Source organism: Equus quagga, chromosome 11, assembly GCF_021613505.1.
Source record: "Equus quagga isolate Etosha38 chromosome 11, UCLA_HA_Equagga_1.0, whole genome shotgun sequence".
Classification (NCBI taxonomy): domain Eukaryota; kingdom Metazoa; phylum Chordata; class Mammalia; order Perissodactyla; family Equidae; genus Equus; species Equus quagga.
This window is the reverse complement of record NC_060277.1, coordinates 5,981,614-5,998,724: the sequence shown is the minus strand read 5'-3', so window position 1 is coordinate 5,998,724 and position 17,111 is coordinate 5,981,614. Positions and strand designations below refer to the sequence as shown.

Below are 17,111 nucleotides of genomic sequence, written 5' to 3'. Positions count from 1 at the left end.
AAGTAATTTCAAGTGCTGATATTGTCTCACAATTATTTATTTAGATGCTTGTGAGCGATTTGAGAATGGGAACCTTGTCTCATTCATCTTTGTGCTAGTAACTACCTGTGTGTCTGATTGAGGAGGGGCTCAGTGTATGCTAAATAAACTTATCTGGGCCCATTTCAGCTTGTGTTAGCAAAGTGCTAAGAGCTTTGGCTATATACACTATGCTTAGAGAGACTTTAGATGTAAGGGCGCAACCATATGATTGTCCTGCCTTATATTTAAATCTGAGTGAGGATAAATTCTACTCACTTTTAATCTTTCTTCTTTTTTTTAGCTGCCTAGGTACCCTGTAGAGTGTCTGTAGTTTACAAGACACATAGAGAGCAAACTAAAAAAAATTAACTCATAACTAACGATACTACAATTCAGATATGCAGAAGAGTCACCACATGCTGGTTGACAGGGAGAAAATTTAACCAAAACTCTAGTCCTATTTAAAGCCTAGGGTGACCTTACAATGTAAGCATCTTTTTGGGTAGTGTTCACTCTAGGATGAAAATCTTTAGTTCTCATATAGCTTCTCTTTTGGATGGTGTCCAGGTTTAAAAGAAGAAAAAGTGGATTTTGTTTCCCTGTGGTGCTGAGGAGAAGAGACTCTGGCCTCCTGTTGTCCATGAGTATGCACTGGCTGGTGTCTTCTGGACTTGGAGGCAAATTCCTCTCTGCCTTGTCATGGAATTGCCCTATTGGTCTCCAACGTTGAAATCTACCAGTGGTGAACTCAAGGTCCATCTGTTTGGCTTAGGCACCTCTACCTCTGAGCCCCTCACCACACCTTCCCTCTATCCAATTGTTACCGAACCTGAAGTGAGTTCGCTCACCCATTGTGCAGCAAGCCAATGTCTCACACCGGGTGTGGTGGAAGAAAGTAGGAATTTTATTTTTGCACAGCGCTGAGCAAGGAGAGAGGGCAGCTAATGCTGAAATCCCAAACTCCTCGAAAAACTAAAAGGAAGAGTTTTTATTTGGGATTTTAGGTAGGGGAGGGGGAGCATATGGCCTTGCTGGTCAGAGCTTTCCCACCAGCCTGTCTTTGGCCTTGAGACACTTGCAGAGAGGAGGGCGCTCATGACCTTGCTGGTCAGCAGCTTTCCCACCAGCCTGTATCTCTTTGCAGGAGGAGATAGTCCAGGTGCTTGTCCTTGACGGTGTCTGTCTCCATGCAGGATAGTGGATTCTGGAGCCAGGAAGCCAGAGAGTAAGCATGGAATGAGTGTTTTGGTTTTAACCCCATATATGCTGGGTTTAATGTGGGGAAACTGATATCAGGGTCGGTATCACAATTGGCCCATACATCCAATCCCATCCCCTACTATGGATTTCTTCTTTCACACAAGCTGGCCCTGAACTCAGTATCCATGGCACAGGGAAGTTGAGTAGCTCAGGAATGCTCACTTCAGGGTCTCCCTCTGCCTACTGCTGTGGTCCACGTTGGGCCCTATGATGGTTCAGGGCAGCTTCCTCTGCAAATTCAAAATGCAAGACCACCCACCCTGTGCCCCGTAAGTTATTTCCTCACGAACCGAACTCATGTTGGGCTGTCGCCCAGAGACGTGAACACCAATACACATATCTGACTGCTTCTGCTACTCTTTCTTTTTCCCTTCTTCCCACAGTCCTCTGAGGCCAAAAAGGAGCAGCCTCTTCTCCTTCTGGACCGTCCCCAGTGAAAACTGCATGTCTGTGCAGTCAAGCCGGCCCTGGATATGTTCACGGGGAGGTCAAGGAATTTAGGTAATCATTTCCCCAAATAATAAATCATAAAAGGCTAGTGTCCTTATGCAAAGTCCTATTTTTAAACATCAGAACACAAGTCTTTCTTCTGGTATTTGATAAAAGAATGCAAAAAGAAAAAATCACATTAATGCTTTTCAAAAGAAAATTTTTTTGAGAATTGAAGCTGTTTCTTCCTTAATGAATTGTACTGGGGGATGGGGTGTAGTTATTAGTTCCTTTAAACTGGTGCACATAGCACTTAGGCACAAAACTGATATTGGAAATGAGGCAAGTAACATTTGAATATTATTTCTTTAATGTACTGTACTCTTCTAGGAAGACTTTAAAATCCTTTCTTACTTTTTTTGAAAATTATTTTTGCAATAATTATAGACTCATAGGAGGTTGAAAAAACAGTACAAACAGCCCACTATACCCTTCCCCCACTTCCCTCCATGGTAACGTCTTACCTGACTATAGGAAAATATAAAACCAGGAAATGTCATCGTACCATGCTGTTAACTAGCCTGTTGGCCTTACTCAGATTTCTCCAGTTTTCACATGCACTCTTAAAATATTGCTTATTTATATTTACACAGTCTCATTTTTCTCCACCACCCTGAGAGTAGGTACAGACACAGCAAGTGAGGTTCAGAGAATTCCAAGTGCTGTCCTCAGTCCTGTGTGGTGTCCCCTCTGCAGAATGTGGGATGGCCAGCAGTGCAAAACCAACTGTGTGTCAGGGCTCTTCCCTGGCACGTTCCCTTCTGGAACCTTAACTATTCCCACTAGAGATTTGCTAAATTCATCCTACATCTTTGTGCTTTTTTTGAGTTGTTTCTATCCCTAAGAAATTAAGTCACTCAATTCTTAATTTATTTTTTCTGGAATCTCGAGAGATGATTGCTCTCTGAGAACTGCGGGTAAAACTTTGAGGGTAAGATGCTGATAGCAGGGGAAGGATCAGCAAAAGGGGAGCCTGGGCCTGGAGGGGCAAACTCGCTCTCCACCCTCGCAGATTCACTGTGGGAAAGTTGTGTTCATTAGGAAAGACTGGGACAACGGCGGACTGTGGTCGCCTCAGACAGAGTGGGTGATTTAGGTTTGAGAAGCAAAGGGAAATGAAGAAGTCAAATATTAAAGTCTAAAATTGTAATCATCCTTATCTGAAAACAAGAATAACCTAGATAATATGTAAGCATAAGTTTCGAAACCTCAAGAAAGCAAGGATGAAAGTGGAAGAATTAAACTCTCTTGTGTTTCAAAAACCAATTAGGGAAAAACAGCACACCATGCCTTAAGATTGGAAAATGGTTGTCTGGAGGTTTTAGCAAATGAGCAGAAAAGTTTCCATGTAATTTCAATAACCAAGTAGAGTCAGAGTGACTCAAGACGTGTCTGGAGTTTAGGCTTATTCGATGGAAACTTTGTAGGCTGGGTCTTCCTCCTCCCACTGTGACTTTACAAGCCAGAGCCCACAGGCTTGGAAACAGTAACTGGGCAATTACTAAATGGTTGCTGGGTGATGGCATAAATAATTGGAAAAAAGCTTGAATTTGGATTCACAACAGCTATCAAGTTAAGGCTTCTTAGCCTCATGCTATAGACAGTTTTGTATACGAATAGGACACATGACTATTGAAGGAAAATAGACGTTTGCTATGTATTTCCAATTAAAATTCATCTTAATCAGTCAAGTGTGTTCTACAAAAGTACAGAGAAAAAGTTCTTTTAGATTTTTTAAAGTATTCTTAAAAAATACTTGCACTAGGAGGCTCCAGGTGTTCTCAGAAGCCACTGTAATGTGCTTTTTGAGAGGGTATATTGAAGGCTCCCACGTAGAGAGAACTTAAGTCAAAGAGCCCCGGTCCTGTCACCAGGGGCTCCAGAGCTGACCAGCTCATTCTCATCAGAAACCAAAGCTCGAGGCAAGGACAGGCTGAGAGCAGAACTGAAAGAATCCTTGTCACTTTCATATTGTGTATTTATCCAAATGTGTTTATGAGTATATGACCATATTATATATTTACCCATCTGGTGAAAATGATATTCTCTTAGCCGCAGAATTTCACTACCACCACCACCACCAGACACACACCTGTTTTCTTGGCTGAATATTTTGATAAACTGCTTGAGATGGAGAATAAAACACACACGGGCCAGACTTAACTGACACTAAACAGCTATTCATCTGTTTTTTATTGCGATAATGCTTGTGACCTGGGTTTCTTTTGGTAAACAAAGAATTCAGGCCAAAGGCTGGATTTGAAAGATAAGACAATAGAGAAGATTTTTTGATTGGCAGACGAAAGGGAGTGTGGGGACAAATAGTGAAGATTAACTTTCATTAAGTTTTTCTGGGTGATATGTGATGTAATTTCTTTTCCTTATTTCACCTAGAAACCTTCATTGAAATTGAAAGCGCATCGTAGTGTTGGATTTCTTTTGCGGCCGTGGCAAAAAGCTGAGTTTGGCTTCAGAGTAGGCACAGGGTGACAATAGAAGCCACCGCGGCATTTCAGGCAGATCTGGGTTCCTTTGACTTCCAGGCACCGATCTATTTCTTCTTAATTGAAAATGCTGTTATGATGATCCGGTTATCTACTGTTAGTACTTTTCCTCCAAATTTAAAATGTTGAAGCAAAAAGATGACTACCTTGTTAGTGAGAAAGTCTTTACTTTGATAGACGCTTTATGGTTATATCTGTATGTCACTAACAAAAATTTAAACACATGTTAAACTCCTCATCGAGAAATAGGACCCATTTTGCAAATGGATATTTTGGACCATCCGATTAACAGGGAAATTTCAGGTGTAAAGAGGGGTGAATTAATAAACTCTTGCACTGAATTTAAAGTATTAACTTAAAAATGAAAAATCACATTAATTTTACTTGTTATAAAGCTACAGATGTTTACTGTAAACAGAGAAATGCAGATAGGCAAAAGACATGACGCTCAAAAAACTACCAAGTGAAGCAAATCACTGCTACTATCCGGATGTACGGCCTTATAGTGCTGCTGGTGCAAGGTCTCAGTTGGTGTGCTGATTATTATCTGTCTCCTATACTCAAGTGCTGTGCTAAGGGCTCTGTGTACAATATTTCAGTAAACTTCTTTTTATACCATGAGATAAATGCTATTTTACGCAAGTGGAAACAAAGTGTTCAAAGGGGTAGAAATGAACCCCTTTGGGAGTTCTCTAAAGCTTATTTATTTATGGCCTGTGGCACACTAAATAGGTAAGCTCCTTTGTCACTTAAGTTGCAGGGCTCACCATAACTCTAGTCTTGCAGACATTGGCCCAAGTTGAAGAATTCCACAAGGAGATTTCAGGAATATAAAGAAATTCAAACCAAAGCCAAATCTACTAATCTACATGGAGGAAAGAATTCAGGAATATCCAACGTACAAAGAGTGCTCTCTCTGTTGATTGGAATATAACAGTACCCTCATACTTGACCCATTATCAAATATAGAAGTGTTAAGATTGTCACAGGAAGAGTTGAGCCATCTCAAAATAAAACACTCAAGGAGGTTGCATTTGAAACTTAAATATTTGGGGGATATTTGTTAAAACAGTTAGCATTACCCTAATTAATGCAATTACTGACAATAGTTACGCTTAAAAAAATGAATGTAGAGGACAACATGGTGAAGTGAAAATACCTTATGTTATAAAAAGTATATAATATAACACTTTCCAGCTTTTATAGGCTATGTACTATTTTATCACATTTAAATTTCATAACAGACACACTGCATATTTGAGAAATGTGAAAACTTTTCCACGTATGATATTGTTAAAGGCAAAATCTATGAAATATGAGTCACATGCCAGACTTCCAAGAAACCAATATTCCTGGGTTTCCTTACAAATGGTGATTCACTCTTCCAGGATGTCTAAGCAGACGTCCTAGAAGGTGGGCGGCAAAGAAGAATTAAGAGCAAGCAAAAGAATTAGAGAATAAAATGTGTCTTATTTTACAAATAGGTGTTTTCTCACCTGAATGCATATTCCTGGTATTTTCACCTATTTTTTAGAACCACTTGATGTTTTGCTTTTTCACTTCTCCTCTATGATCAGCGGTCATTCACTTTGAGATGGAAGTTATCAGGAACCACTTGGACCAATGGGGTCTGAGTCTTTAAGTAAATTTTTTGTGTGCCTGGAGGTTGACCTTTAAGAAGCAATATTTAAAATCATGCAACCATAATTGAAGGACCACTTTATAGAATGTATGACAGCATTTCCTGCCCCTTTAAACGGGCTATTCTAAACATAATCAAATATTTTCCTAAAGACCCTGTTCATTATCATGAACAGGAGTGCACTCTGCCCTTTGGTGCTTGCTCCAAAGCGAACTGCATTCTCCACTGCTCCCGCCATCCCTGCCCCACGCCTGCCATGTCCTCCTGCTTGGTTTCAGGTGTTTGGATATCACTCCTCTCTCTGCTGCTGTGTGACTGCTTAGACCAGTCCTGCCTGCCACTTTTCTTATTTGCATAACAGAGTTCGTGTTACGGGCTGAATTGTGCTCTCTCCAAAATTTACACATTGAAGTCCTAACCCCCAGTACTTCAGAATGTAACTGTATTTGGAAATAGGGTCTTTGCAGGTGTAATCCAGTTAAGATGAGGTCATTAGGGTGGGCCTTAACCCAATATGACCAGGGTCCTTATAAGAAGAGAAAATCTAGACACAGACACTTTCAGAGGGAAGATGATATGAAGACACACGGAGAAGATGGCCATCACCAAGCCAAGGAGAGGGACCTGAAACAGATCCTTCTCTCACAGCTCTCAGAAGGAACCAACTCTGCCAACACCTTATTTAGGACTTCTAGATTCCAGAACTGTGAAAAAATAACTTTCAGTTGTTTAATCCCCTCAGTCTGTGGTACTTTGTTACCTAATCCTAGCAAAGTCATACAGGTTCACTTGGAAATCACATAACCAAGTTAATTAATACCATGAAAACTAACTATAAATAAACTTTAAGAGAATCCAAGAATATGTCTCCTATGAGTAGCTCTTATGAGCTTAGTGATATGAATATGGCTGCTCCGAGTCCTACTCATTTTATGATGCCTTCTTAGATGCTAGTATTCATTAATTCAATTATTCATTCAATCAATGGATATTTATTGAGTCCTTTTTATGTACCAGACATTGTCTTTGCTCTCACAGAGCTTACATTCTAATGAAAAGATAGATAATAATCTAATAATCAAATAAACGAGATACCTTCAGATTGTGAAATTACCTTCAAGAAAAGAGACAAGAATGAGATGAAGAATAACCAGCAGCTACTAAGATAGAAAGCCCAGAGAAGATGTCTCTGAAGAAGTGACACTTAGTCAAGTTCTGACAAATGAGAGTCAGGCAGCCACACAGAGATGTGAAGAAAGTGGTCCAGGTCGGCGGACCTGCAAGTCCCAAGGAAGAGGAGGCTCCGTATGTTCCAGGACCAAGAAGGAGGCCAGTGTGCTGGAACGCAGTGAATAGGGGGAGAGATATGTGAGAAAAATTGCAGAGGTATAGACTGGCCAGGTCATGGAAGGTTTCGTGTGCTACGCCAAAGACAATCTTGTGGACAATGGGGAACCTTTGATGATATTAAGCTGGGAATACTATGGTGAATTTGTTTTTGCTCACTTCCATGGCAATATTGAAGATGTTTTTGTAGGGTTGCTGGATAAATCATAGGTTGCCTATCAATATTTGGGAAATATTTACACTAGAAAAATGTTGATTATTTATCTGACATTCAAATTTAACTGGGCATTCTGTATTTTTATTCCCTAAATTTGGCAACCCTAGTTGGAAAGCGCAGGAGCAGAGGTGAGGAAGCTATTGTGGTTGCTCGGAGAGAGATGACAAAGGCCTGAAAAGGTAGGAAAGTGGAGCTTTGAATAGAAGGGAAGTAGACCTGACTGTCTGTGGTCGTTGATTACTGAAATGGGATACAGAAAGTGGAGTTTGAGGGAACACAAGGAGTCAAGAGTGACTTCAAGTTTTCTGACTTGACTGGAGGACATTGCCTGTCTCTTAGAGATGCAAGAGAAAGAGAAGATTTGGGAGAGGAGTAAGTAAGGTTTTGGAAACGCTCAATTTAAAGTGCCAGTGGCCCATTCAGGTGAAAATATACAAGAAGTAATTGGATAGACAGATCTCGAAGTCAAGAAAATTTTGTTTAGAGAATTCTGGGTTCCTGATTTGTGAGTCATCAGCACATTGTTGTCAGTTATGTTTATGAAATGATAGCACAGGAAGGGCACGTTAGAGTGTGAAAGAGTCAGGACAGACCTTGTGATAATTCTGATATTCAAAGGACAAGAAATGGGAAGAGGAGCAAAGAAGAAGAGAAGCAATAGAATGTGCTGATTCCAAATAAATTGTAAGTTTAGAAAGGAAAGTAGTGACTTCCCATTTCAGGCAGTACGAAGGACCGGCTAACCAAAAAACATCCCTGCTAAGTAATACCCAGATATGTTGGATAAAATATGACAAACATACTTTAAATGTGGAGCTAAACCTTCAAAAATTAAGAGAGATCCCCAGGACCCCTACATAGAGAGAACTTAACCCCTGAGTGGTGAATGTGTGAAACGGTGCTTAGCCATCCTGGGGAAGTTTACTGATCTTGGAGTGAGGGGTTTACCTTCCATGAAGGAGCAGATGAGATCCTGTAATTTAAAAAAAATTAAAAATAGCCTACATATTCTTAAAGAGGCAACCATATAAACAAATTGTAGTAAGTACAAACAATAGCACATACTAAAATGCAGTTGTCATGAACTATGACTACAGGTATCATCACAGATAAATTTCAAAAGCAACATTGAAAGATAAAGAAAGTTCCAGAATGATACTCCAGTATTCTATTTAAAGGAAATTTTAAGAATACAATAGATTAAATAATGTTAATGCAAGTATAAATGATAAAACATGTAACCCCAATATAATATAGTCGTGTTAGTGGTTACTTTTGGTGAGGGAGAGAAAGAAAGAGTCAAAGAGAGGTATACAAGAGCTTCTGTGGTACTTATAATGTTGCATTCCTTTAATAAAAGGAAAAAAATTAAGGTAAATACCAAGATTTGTCAAAGCTAGGTGGTTAGTAGATGGGGCCTTGGGGAATGCTTGAAATATCTTAATATAATGTTTAATAAGAGAAGAATATCTTAATAGGATGAATAAGAGAAGAAATTGAGATATTATCTGTAAGCTATAGGAGCCAGAGGGAATGCAAGATTGCAGCATGTAGGTATGTGCACACATGAGTGTTCATGTGTGTATGCACGTCTGTGTGTGTGTGTGTATGTGTGTTTATGTTGAGAAAGACTGAGTGTGTTTTAGTAAGTTGTGTAGAAGGCTCCAGGGCAGATTCACTCACGTGAGTTCACATATGAACAAATGAATGAAAGATGGTCTTAACTTTCTCTGTCAACTGCAGATAGAAATGAAGCCACAGGGCTTGACATGTGGTGAAATTTAAGAATCAGTTCTGAGGGATATGGAAGAGGAGGCTGAGTAGAGATGAGCAAATAAATAAATAGGTAGATAGATAGACAGACAGACAGACATAAATAGACCAGGTGGTCTTGGGCTCTGGAAGGTGAGTTCACCAGACAGTTGAATTCAAAATATGTGAAAAACTATAATGTGTGTGTATATCTCGATATGTATCTAGCTAGCTATAGTTTTTCACGTCTTTTAACCTATCAGCATGCTCCCTCATGTTTCTGGTTGGTTTCGACGCCTGTTGCAAGCTCATGGAAGCTAGAGATATGACAGCGTGGGGAAGTAGTTAGAAGATGTGTTCATGTTCAGCCTCTGTTACCACAAATAAGTCCCTTAGGCTTTCTAAGCCTCGAGACCTTCCAAACTCATCGTTTGGGGGACTAAATGAGATGAAATATGTCACAGGGCTTTGGGAAGTATAAAGACTTAAATAGTCCAATCACAATTTATTGAAGAAAAAATGGAATCTGCCCGGGAAAAGAAATAGTTAAAATTCATAAATGGCAAATGAAGCCAGGGCTAAATCAGGTACAAGAAATGTGTTATTATCTAAAATTATTTTAGGTATTAAGTGGCTTTTTGTGTGCAAAGTTGCATTTTCATTGTTTTTACTGTAGCAATACCAGTGGGGCTTCCTGCTTGATTGGAAAATTGAGTATCTACTGTCATGGATATATGGCTGCAGTTGGAGATTCTCTCAGTTGGATGAGAGACATACCCTGATGGGCAACATTGCCTTGTGGTTAGACACACAGACACCAGAGCTCACCCCAACAACTAACTTAAACTTCCATGTAAAGATGAAGGTAGAAGTGGCATCCGCCATATTATAGGCCTGTCATGAGAATTAAGTGACTCGAGATTCATAAAGCACTCAGAGTGGCTGGCTCCCAATAAGTGCTGTAGAAGTAGTGGATTAGTACATAAGTTCTGCTCCTCTGAAGCAGTGGCTTTTCCCAACTGTGGCAGACAAGGTATTACACCGAACGCTGGCTCTTGCTCTGTTTTCCTAACAACGTGGCACGCTACAGCAATACCTTCTCAGAAGGCCCTTGGGACTCTCCATCGTTCTGGGATCATGATCTAACTCTGCTGCTGTCTCATTTTCCAAGTTTGGGATGAAGGAACAGGGTGACAATCGCTTACATGATCTTAGTGAAGTGTAAGAGCCCCAGTGGAGGGGCCTCCTGGCACAGCAGTGGAGCTGTCTTCCCTCTCCTAGGATCATTTCGGGATCATTGGTCTGCTATGCTAACAGTTTTATGGCACTTTTGAACATTGCTAGTGAAACTGCTGTTAGATACTATCTTTCTGGGGGACAGCATCTCAAAAACCTTAATAAATGTACAGGTTTCAGTTTGGGCAATTAATTTTGAGATAATAAGTGGCAAGTGCTCAAAACTTTATGAATAGCGTCGCTATGTTGTTGCTTAAAGTGATGATGAAAAGTGAGGAACTCCCTAATGTACAAATGATGAATAAATGCTGGTGTGCTCAAGCACTGCAACCTATAGGGCAATAAAATGAGAGAAATTTTTATTTTTATGTGAAAAATTCATGATATATTCTTAAGTAAAAAGCGAGTTACAAAACCATGTGTAGAATTTGATCTCACTTTTTTAAAAAGAGGTAACTTTTGTATGTTGATATTTGAATGGAAAAAACTTGGAAGAATCTGCACAAAATTATTAGTGATAATTATCTTTGGGCAGTGGTATTTTGAGTGGTTTTAATTTGCTTATTTTCTTCTTGTTTATGTATGTTTTCTAAATTTTATTCAATCAGCATGAGTAGAATGCATGAGAGCAAAAAAAGAGGAAAACATTGTAAGGAGGCATTTCATCAGTTTGGCTTGTTTTTGTCATCAAGTTATTTGAGAAAAATGTTTCCATGCATTCCAAGAGGGCTCTGGAAGAGGAAAAGCTTCCTTCTGCCCTCCTTGGTTCTGTGGCTGGGCCTAAGAATTAAACTGGCAGAAGGCAGATTAAGAGGAGAAAAGCATACAAATTTTACTTCATATTTTTATGTGCACGTGGGAGTATTCAAAAGGAAAATGAAGACTGGAAGAAACCATTAGGGTCCGAAGCTTATATATCTTTTTAAACAAAGAATGATAAATTGTGGGGATGTGATAAGACAAGGGTTTATGTGCTAGGGGCAATAAATTGTGAGACAGTAACTAGAAAATATTTGGGGGAAACTACTGGAAGATAAGGGTTATTTTAGCAGGCTTGCTCATCCACCAGTCTCTGTGATAAGAATGTTCTTCTCTTCCTGGTGCAGGGAGGGCATCTGACTCATGGGAAATTTTAGGACCCGTTTTTAGGTAGAAAGGGGAAGTCAGAGAGCCCTTCCTCCATCTGCTGTTTCTCAAGTGCCTTCAGCTCAAAATAAGCAATGTGCCAAAGCAGCATAATTTGGGGTGGCATGTTCTGAACCCCTTCAGGGCCATCGCCAGCCTTAGAATGTCGTGTTTTTCTCCTGACTCTCTTGGTGAGGGCCACATGCTGATGGTGTAAACACCAGAGCTGAGAAGTGGTACAGTGGACATTTACTTCTTCCCGCTTCCCTTCCCACCATCCTCACAGTCCTCTCAATAGGAAAGAGGATCTCTATTGCACAGGGTCAAAAGTACTTTACTATCTAAAGTCTCAAGAGGGAAAAAGGAGAGAACAACTCTTATCTTGACCTAGTAATCAATGGTGAGCTCTGTCAACCACAATGGCTCCCTTTTGCTCAACTAATTATCTTGGTTGAAATAATATCTTTGAGTTACTCCCAACAGACCGGTCTCAATGATGAGGAGAGGAGGTTGAAGCTTTTGGCTAACAACTCCTAGGGGTGCTGCCAACAGGTCTCCAAAGGCCGTTCTCAGACATTTCTGGCAGATTTCCAAAGCCCAGAAATCTGAAAAAATAAAAATGAGAAAGAACAGGAAAGCACTAGATTCTCTCTTTGGTGCTCAAGTGGCCAGCCCTGCGGAGGCTGTGGCCATGGCTGTGGGTGAACCAGACAGAACACCTGATTTCACACGTGATGCTAGCTGTCACTCCTGCTGGGTTTCCTTTTGTTTCTAGTCGCCAAAGATACTAGGTCTGACCAACTTGTTTCCTCCCTGGGATTTTCCTTTTCATTAGAATACCTGAGTAAATGCAGGCTTCCATGGCCCCATCCTAGGTGGAGGGAACGCGGCTGAGAAGCATATTAGGGTAAGAATGAAGAACTTGGGCTCTAAGGCACCACTTACTAGCCAGTTCTTGAAGCAGAATTTCTAAGCTTCAGTCTCCGCCTTTGTCAAATGGAAATAAAAACAGTACCCACTTCAAGAGGTTACTGTGAAGATGAAATTCAGTTGTGTCCTTAAATGCCTGGCATATAATAAATATTTAATAAAAGTCAACAGGAGAGCAGAACTCCTTGGGGGAGTTAAGGATTGGCCAGATTCCAGTTTGAGAGGCAGTGGAAGGACAGCTAGGATGGACTTTGTGACTAGAATCCACACACGGGCACTGGCCCTCCCCAACCCAAGCCGAGTCATCTAGGCAGTTACTTCCTCAGTAAAAGTACTTCTTTCTATTCCCAAACCCCAAAACATAGTATTTAAAACAGCACTACCGTTTCATGAAGGTGATGTTTTGGATGTCTGTTTTCCTAAATAGTTCTTAAATTTATGCCTATAAATTCATGCCCTTTAACCACAGAACTTCAGATGTGCAGAAATCTGCTAGGAACGTTATCCGGGGAAAGAATGCTGCTTCTTATGCTCTCGGTTTCCTTGTAAAGGGAACACCAGAGAGCTCGGAATATTTAGGTTATTTGAGAACAGTAGGAAAAAGTGAACTATTAAATAAAAAAAATAAAGACATTGAGTCTGCTTAAACTGATCACTGCAGCTGGCAGCAGCTCATTGAAAGGCAGTTTCAGAATGTGATCGCTTTCAAAGAACCTTTTCATATATTTTCCGAGGTCTCTCTGAAAGGACCCTTTCTTTTGAGCATTGCTGTGAAGGGGGGCCTCTATAAACCAAAATGATTTGGGAGGTAAGCATGGTTCTTAAAGGAACAGAGGCCTGGTTCAGAAATGTTTATCAAGCTGGAAAAACCCAACTGACTTTCCCAGCCAGGCATACCAGTTTTTCTCATCTCCAAAGCAGATGCCATGTCTTCGAGTCCTCAGGTCCCATTTAGGAAATCAGCAAATGGCTCTGCTTGCACAGGCCCAGGCTGAGTCAGTGCACCTCTCTATGGGCCTGGGCTGTAAGTGATATTATAGGCTGCACTCCCTCTGTCCTTTCAGATCACAAGGTCACTTGTGATAGCTGGAGTGGCTTTTCTCCCTTGGCCTCTTGGTTAAACATTTGCTCCTAAAGACAAAATACTCTTTTTCTCTGCTTAGCCTTCACTGACCTTAAGTGCTCAGAACTTTTCAAACAAAGAGAATCAGTTAATAGAAGGGCAGAGATTCGGAGCCTCAGAAGATGAGGTTGGCTGTACAGAAGAGATGTCTTTCTCTGTTCCTTACACGCTTGGAGAGAGATGATACATGCTTGTGTGTACTGGGGACCAGGCACTTTAAAGCTCAACGTGAGGATTAAAGGAGAGAATGCATCAGAGCAGTGCCTGACTCAGCGATGGCGGCAGGCGTTCAGCCATTTTCTCCGGTTCCTCCCCGCCCTCGGCGCTCACTCTGTTACAGAGGTAGATATTGTGTGTCCCCTGGATCTTCTTTTCTCTCAGAGCAAACACCTGTTTTTTTTCTTTTCAGTTGCTGCTCATAGGACAGAGGCTGCGTACCTTCTCAGCATCTTTGTATTGTCCTCAGCTCAACAATATCCTTTTCATTTGGATTATGGTGTGTGGAACTGAACTCAATACTCCAGGTGAGGTGACCTCCACATAAGGGAGTGCCCTTTATATCCTCTCTGAATGGAATTTCTCTTGCATTTCCCACCAAGGTCATCTTCCTGGCTCATTCAACATGCTATTGATCTGTATCAAGTCAGCAGAGGCTCCTACACGGTTCAGCTTTCCTGTTCAGGGACCTGTCAGTCCATCAGTTGGGAAGACACCTACTTTATTGGGACCCCAAGAAAGGCATAGTCAAACACTCTTTGAAGATCTGGCTGCACTCTGACTACGGCGTTGCCTTTATTTGGCAGCTACCAAAAAAGAACGTGGTGTTATTTTCCATGAAGGTGGGGGTTTTTTTCATTCAAAAGATATTTACTAAGTGCCAGGCAAATGGTAGGCACTCAGTAAGTTTTGAATGAATGGATGCCTTTGTACTTCCTGAATTATGTAGGCTTCTATTACTCCCTCTGACTGACTGGTTTTGACATGTATGTTCTATTTTTTTCTTTATATTTGATTGGTGAATGGTACTAGCATTCATCTAGTCATCCACATCAGAAAAGTGGGACTCAGCCTGAGCCCCACCCTCTCCTATCACCTTCATCCAATCAGTCATTAAGTTGAATAACATACGTGTTCTAAAGCCAAGCTATGGCTTGTGAAATTTACTTTAGGAAATTGTAACTATAATAAGTCCTACTCTCATCTTCTGTCCCTCAGCAAATATATTTCAGTTCACTTCTCAAAAGTGATTGGAAATGACTCAGAGATCTTAAGAGCAGTTTCCCTGGGGACCCACCACTTTAATTTTGGGGGCGAACGGGTTCAGAGTAGAATCCCCATCTCTCACACAATCTCACCTCTCTGATGCTTCCATATCCTCTCATTAATGGTTGTTCTACCATTCTTGGTCTGAAGTCCATTATTCCTGAAAAAAGTTGAAAACCAAATTGGACAAATTTTATTCCTGCTTTCTCTTGGTCATTTGTGAATACTGCACTACTTGCTGAAAGAAATGAGCCTGTCTTCTCTAGTCTTCTAACTTTGAATACTATTAGTGGGGCAATTTGGTTATCCTCAGGTGTTATGACTTAAGAAACTGGTATGAGACAATTGTGTCTTTCAGCTGTTGATAACTTCCAGTAACTAACTGAACCGCTGAGGTTCTCACAGAGAAACCCGGAAGAACTTAGTTGTCAATGAGCTTTAACATTTTGTGTAGGACCTAGGGTGCCGAAGTGGGCAAGTATTTCTAAGTATTTGAGCTATGTTTGTGACTTATAAAACATAGCTTGAAAAAATATAGCATTTATATGTTTTGTTAACTATTTCATATAAAAATATTGTAATGGTATTAGTAATAACTACACCTATAAAACCTATGTTGCACTGGATGCTTCACTTGTAATTTTTAAAATGACAGGATTGTTTACTTTATACGTTTGGAGGAACTGAAGCTTCAGAATATGTAGTAACTCACCCAAGCTCGCCAAACTAGAAAGTGCAGACCAGTACTGGGACTCAGGTTTGCCTACACAAAGCCTGCATTCTTAGCTACTTCCATTGGAAAAATATTTTTTGAGTGCATACTATATGCCAGGCAATATTCTAAGTGCTTAAGATACACCAGTGAATAAAGACAAATCTTCCTGCCCTTATGAGTTTTAGATTCCGATGGGACCAATAGATAAAATAAATAATATAATTTTACATAAAATTATATTTGTGTTAACATGGGCTAAGCGCTGGGGGAAAAAAGAGAGCAGACTCAGCAGAATCAGGAATGCTGGGCAGTGGAGGCCGGGGCAGGTCGCCGTATTGAACAGTGGGTGAACCTCATTGGAAAGTGTCATTTGAGCAAAGACTTGAAGGAGGTGAAGGAGGGACTGAGTCACGCAGAGAGGCATTCCAGGCAGGAGGAACAGGGGGAGCAAAGGCTCTGAAGAGGGCACGGGCCTGGCCAGTCCAAGGACAGCAAGGAGGCGAGGATTCTGGGGTAGAGGGAGTAAGGAACAGTGAGGTCAGAGCGGGAGACAGGGGCCCTGCACAGAGCAGTAAATTTAATGGGGGGGGGGGGGGATGGGAACGTTTTGAGCAGAGGTGTGACACACTCTGACCAAGCTTTTAGCAGAGTGACTGCATCATCCACATTGAGACTAGACTATTAACAGGGAAAACAACGTAGAAGGCAGGCCATTTAGGAAGTATCGTAAAATCCAGGAAAGAGTTAATACCACTTATTTTCTGATAATCTAGACTTCAGCAGGATCAGTGAAGGGAGTGAGAAGTGGTCAGATTCTGTAGGTGTTTTGAGGGTATATCCACAGATTTGTTGAAGGATTGGATAAAAGGATTGAAGGAGAAAGAGAATTCAGAATGACACCAACCTTTTTGTCCTAAGAAACTGAATGGATGAAGTTGACATCAACTAAAACAGAAAAGGCCAGAGAGAAGATAAGGAGCTTAGTATTGACATACTGAGGTTTAGATATTGATCAGACATCCAAATGCAGTTGTTGAGTAAGCAGCTGGATATTTCCCAAACAATTTATATGCATCCTATTATAGTTTATTGATAAAAACTATTTACCATATAAATGGTTTAAATTATTGGTAAGCCCTGGATATCTTTGCTTCATAGTCTTTATTGCTTATATTTATGTTATCAAATTACATAATATAATTAAATTATATTTGTTTGTGTGTCATTTGAATAGCACCTTCATTAGACTCTACACTCCATGAGGGCAGGGATCACCTCTGTTGGTGCTCATTTCTTTGTTGTATTTCCGTTGCCTAGCAACAGTGCCCAACAGGGGGTAGTTATTCAAGGCATATATCAACCACCCAATAAATATTTGTTAAATAAATTGATGTTTGTTAAAAGAATGATTTTTTTAATCTAAAAGAGGCATGTTGATCTGAAAATATTTAGAGCTAAGAAAAAAGTTTTTTGAATTTTCAAATCTT

General features: G+C 40.5%; 1 long non-coding RNA gene across 1 annotated transcript in view; it reads left to right on the top strand.

Moving 5' to 3' along the window:
• The first annotated feature begins 1,194 nt into the window (after positions 1-1,194).
• Positions 1,195-17,111, top strand: part of LOC124247440 (uncharacterized) — a 29,346-nt gene continuing 13,429 nt past the window's right edge. Inside the window, exons 1-2 of the long non-coding RNA XR_006890729.1 lie at positions 1,195-1,246; positions 14,056-14,170. This is a non-coding gene — a long non-coding RNA (uncharacterized LOC124247440). The remainder of the gene's footprint in view (positions 1,247-14,055; positions 14,171-17,111) is intronic.